Consider the following 5764-nt stretch of genomic DNA (forward strand, 5'->3'; position numbering starts at 1 on the left):
CTCTTCTCTTCTCTTCTCTTCTCTTCTCTTCTCTTCTCTTCTCTTCTCTTCTCTCTCTTTCCTATTACCTTCTGTCTTAGAATCAATATTGTGTATTTGTTTCAAGACTGAGGGGTGGGAAGGGCTAGGTAATGGTGGGGGGGAGTTAATTGACTTGCCCAGGGTCACATAGCTAGGAGGTATCTGAAGCTAGAAGTGAACCCCAGAATCTCCTGTCTCTAGGCTTGGCTCTCAATCTACTGAGGCACTTAGCTGCCCCTTGAATTTTTAAGACCTTTAAAAGCTTTTACCTAATACTGACATATTCTCAAGCTATCATCCTGTATATCTTCTTTTTTTTCATAGCTAAGGATTGCACACACTAATTTCCAAAACCTTATGCATTTCTCAGTTTCTTGCAATCTGATTTTTGACCCTACCACTCCTTTCAAACTACTCTTTTCAGATTGCCAGTGAACTCCTAACTGATAAATCTAATGACCCTTTCTCTATCTTCTTTCTAACTAATTTCTCTGCAGCATTTCAATCTGTTGACCACCATTTTTTCCTGAAGAGTCTGTCTTCTCTTGACTTTCAATGACCCTGCTCTCTCACTTCTCTTTCTATCCTTCTGTCTGCTTCTTCTCATACTCCGTTGCTGGATTATGATTATTCTCTAGCCACTAATTGTAGGTGTCCCCCAAAGCTCTGTTCTAGATATTCTTCAATCTATATAATCTCTCCTTTGGTTATTTCATCAAACTCTCATGACTTCCATGATAAATTCTAAGCAAGTAATCCTCAAATCTGTATAACATTCTAATCTTTCTCCTGAACTCTGCTTTTATTTTGATAAATGCCCACCAGACATCATCACCACCTGGATATCCCATAGGCATCTCAAAATCAAAATGTCCAAAGCAGAAACTATAGTTTCTCTCAAGTTCAGCCCTCCTCCAGACTTTCCAATTTAGGTTTATTTTACCATGCTTCTAGTCAATCAGGTTCACCACCTCAGAGTCATTATTGCCTCTTTTTTCTCCTTCATACTTCATATTGAATCAATTCCAAGACTTGTTTTATTCCATCTCTACAACCACTCTCACATCCATTTCTTCTTTGCCACTGATGCAGCCTCTACTAAGCTTCTTTCTCTACAATATCTTCCATATCCATATCCTCATCATTCACAACCCTTATATCTTAGTTCAGTCATTCATTACCTTTTACCTGGACTATGGTAATGTCTCAATTGGTCTCTCTCTGTTTTCATTCTTTCCCCTCTTTAATCCATCCTCTATACAGATGCCAAATTGATATTAGTAATGGATATATCTTGCCATCTTACTCCCTAACTCTTAAAATATTAAAGTGCTTCCCCATTGCTTTTAAAACACAAACTCCTCTCTCTGCCATTTAAAGGCCTTCATGGTTTGATTCTAATCTCTCTTTCCAGATTAATTTGACATTACCCCTCCCCATAAACTCTGCATACCAGGCAAGCTGACCCATTAACTATTTGCTCTGCAAAACAGGGTACTTCAATGTAGTGACTAGGGAAAGGAACAAGATAATTCCATCTAATCTTACTTTGCTCCTATTGAATTCTAATAAACATTTAACAATTACATGTATTTAATTTATATTAATATAATTTAAAGTAATATGTATATGTTACTCTATAAAGTCTAATTACATTCAGTGGAAGATATAGTTTTTGAGCTGAGACTTGACAGCATTCAGAGAATCTAAGATGCAGCAGGGAAGAGGGAGAACTTTCCAGGAATGGAAGACAGCTTGTAGAAAGGGACAGAGTAGGAGTTACAAGGTTCATACCATATTAAATCCTCTGCTTTTCTTCCTTCTAGTTTCTCTCTCTCTTCTCAAATTAATCATTTTTTCCCTCCATAGAAAGTCTTTCTACTCAAAGAGGCAGTTTTATGTTGAATACTCTTCCTCCTTGCCAGGGAAGGTGTCAGTATTTTAATGATCTGTGATCTCATCAATATGGTTGCTCCTTTAGCTGGGCCTAATCACAACTAATCTAAGCCTACTCATTTTGTGCACTTCTGGTCTGTGTCCTTCTATATATACTCCATGGAAAAGATTTTTTGATACACTGGAGACGTTCTTTTAGGACTTTCACTATGCATACATTGACGTGCATAGTCTGATCTATTATTCCTCACTCTCATTTTATGTTTGGTTTACCTCCTTTCTAGCCACAAATGTGCTCATTGATGACTTTTATTCTATATTTGATGGACACTTCATCATATAAGGCATTGTGAGAATTTGGGTGGTCCTTTGCAACATCAAGTAGCTTGTTATTATTGAAAGTGCTATAAGATTTTACTTAGGCAATCTAGTCTACTATCTTCCTATTCACTCCCTGCCTAAAATATATGTGTTTGTATATATTATACACATTAAGCTATATCTTACATATTATATACTTATCATACATATTACATTTATAGAGACAGAGAAAGGTTTGTCTATCTCTATCTCTCTATCCATCTAAGCTTACTTACAGGCTAATTCAATGTTTTGTCCACTTAACTACTTGTTATAGTCTGGGAAATGTATTTTTTCATCCATTTTGGATGACTAATCCAATATCTTTTTTAAAAAAACCAAACCCTTATCTTCTGTCTTAGAACTAATACTGAGTATTAGTTTTAAGGCAGAAAAATAGTAAGGGCTAGGCGATTGGGGTTAAGTGACTTGCTAAAAGCCACACAGTTAGGAAGTGTCTGAGGGCAGATTTGAACCCAGGATCTCCTCTCTCCAGGCCTGACAATCTATTTATTGAACTACCAAGCTACCATTCAATATCTTTTTAAATTTTTTTATTTTATTTGAAAATTTTCTTTTATTTTCTAATTACATGTGAAAACAGTTTCCAAAATTCTGAAAAGAATTTTGGGTCTCAAATTCTCTCCTCCCCCCCCCCCAAGATGGCAAGCAGTCCTATATAGATTTTATATGTGCAATCATGTAAAACATTTTCCCATATTAATCCTTTTGTGGAAGGAAACTTGGACAAAAAAAATTAAGAAAGTGAAAAAAGTTTGCTTTGATCTGGATTCAGACTCCATCAGTTCCTTGTCTGTAAGCAGATGACATTTTTATCATGAATCCTTTGGGCTCACTATCTTTTTAAAAAAAGGGGGTGGGGGAAGCAGAGATACCTTTTGTTTTAACATCACGGTCATTCCTAGATATGTGACCTGGACCCTTTCCCTTCTTGGAATGAGCCCTCTCTTCCTCATAACAAAGAAAAGCAGCTAAGCAAAACCACCCACAGAATTGTAGTATCTAATGACACACAAAATCTTGCCTCTATAAATCTTTACTTCTGTAATGCAAAAAGAGAGATACTTCTATATTTCTCCTCTGGGTTAAAGATCAATTATAATTACTGAACAGTCAACTTTGTTTTCATTGAATAAACATTTATTAACTGCCTACTATGTGCCCAGCATTCTGTTTTAAGCTTTTTTTTTTTTTTGTTTACATGATTGTAGTCATGTATATTGTTTAGTTTCTGCTCATTCCAATGGGTAGTTTGTTTAAATCTTCCCATGTTTCTGTGAATTCCTTGAGTTAACAATTTCTTATATTCCAATAATATTACATTATATTAATATACCACCTTTTCAAGTCAGCTATTCTCCCCCTGATGGTCACTTACTTAGTTTCTAGGGTTTTTCCTTTGCTACTGTAAGGGTTAAATTAAGGAGTTTGACAAAGTGAGGAGAGCAGTTTAACAGAAACTTTGTTTAACTAGAGAAAGAAGTACAGATAGAAAGATAGAAAAGAGGAAAGAGAGATTATTAAATTTATACCCTATGAATATACTTAAAATTCCTAATAACTATTTAAATTTTTCTAAACTATCTCTAACTGTCTTATGAGGACAGTTTCTTCTGCCTGGCATGCCAGACCTAATCCAACCTACTCTATCTATAAATTATTCACTAACTACCTAACTCCCTAAAATAATAGACAGCCACCACTCACTCACTCCTTCAATCAGTTTTCTATAGCAGTCCAACTGTCAATATCTAACACTAGCCCCTTGCCTCAGAGATAGACCTCCGACTCTAGAGATCCCAGAGGCAAAAGCCCCCTGTCAGTGGCTGCTTCCTTTTCTCCTTACTGACCAACTGTCTTCTCCTTCCTCTCCTCAGTCCTGGTCTCCCTGGTAATGGAATCTTCAGCTCTGGCTCACTGACTTCTGTCAGTTCTGATCTACTTAGAAATCCTGCTCTCTAAGTCTCTTAAGGAGACAGAGGGAGAGATTAAGAAAATCTCTTTAACACTACCACTAAAGGTCTCCTATGAATACTTTGGCCCCATATGAAGCTGATGTCTTTTTTTTTTTTAAGCCTCACCTTCCACATTAGGATCAATACTGTGTATTGGTACCAGTGTAGAAGAATATTAAGGGCTGGGCAATAGGGGCTAAGTTACCTGCCTAGGGTTATACAGCTAGTCAGTGTCTGAGGCTGTATTTGAACCTAGAACCTCCTACCTCTAGGTCTTGCTCTCAATCCACTGAGCCACCTAACTGTCCTCCAAATCTATGCCTTTTGAATGAGATGCTTGAGATAATACAAATTATGGATGACTCACATATATCAAGAAATAAATTAAGGGACTCTACTATGTTTCCTAATCATGCCTCTTCCTCTCTCTCCCATTAAATGCATTTCTCTCCTCTCTTCCCTGAGCTAAAGATTGACTTTAAGTTCTTCAGCCCCTTAGTAATCTTTTTATCTTGGAAAACAGCAGGTGCTTGTTAAATATCAAATACAAATACCAATAGAAAAGGAAATGCTAAATGTAAACACCAATTTTAAATAATTTGAAACCTCAAATACATAAAGATTTCCAGTAAAATTGGTAGAAAAATGGAGGTACACTGAAAGCTCTAAATCTCAGTTAATTTTGCTGAGTGATATGTAAGTGGGTAAATCATTGTCCTTTAATATATGGTGTGAAACTCCAAAAATTCATGAAGATCTTATAGTTATGTGCCAGGTGCTCCAATTCTCTATCCTTTTTTGATAATAACAACAACAAGAATTAACTTTATATAGTGTTTTAAGATTTGCAAAACATTTTATATAAAACAGCAGAGGAAAAGGAGAAAAATGAAAATATCAAAATGGTCCAGATGTTAATTATATTCCTAAAGAAAGCTCTCTTTAGGAAAGGAAAAAAAGCACATATATATTCATTGAAAAATAGAGCAAGTATATGTGATTTTGTGGCTCTGGGAAACTCCCTCAAAAGAATGTAGATCATCAACCATCTATAATTTTCAGTCTTCACAGAGTTGCCTCAGGCTTAGGGCGGCTAATTGACATTCATAATCACACAGCTAGTAAGAAGCAGAGGCAGAATTTGATCTTGTCTTGCTGACTTTATTCACTGTGTCATGCTACCTTGCACCAAACTGAAAAATAATTCTACAAAATTATTGTATGAAAATATATCATCAGAAGAAGTTTTTTAAAAAAGGTTTCATTGAAAATAAGGATGTTTTTACTAATTTTAAATAACTGTTGTTTTACGTCATCAAATAGAAAAAAGTGACTAAAACTAATAAAGCTAAAAAATAAAAACAGTATTTTCTTATTGTTTGTCCTTCATTTTCAAAGAGGACCAATGACAGCATGGAGTGATGTCTTGACTTATAAGTGAATTGGATTTAAGTGAGGCAGAGCTGCACAAAGTCATCAGCCTCATCTTTCTTCTATAGTCATCCAAATCC

The sequence above is a fragment of the Gracilinanus agilis genome, chromosome 1, assembly GCF_016433145.1.
Source record: "Gracilinanus agilis isolate LMUSP501 chromosome 1, AgileGrace, whole genome shotgun sequence".
In the NCBI taxonomy this organism is placed as follows: domain Eukaryota; kingdom Metazoa; phylum Chordata; class Mammalia; order Didelphimorphia; family Didelphidae; genus Gracilinanus; species Gracilinanus agilis.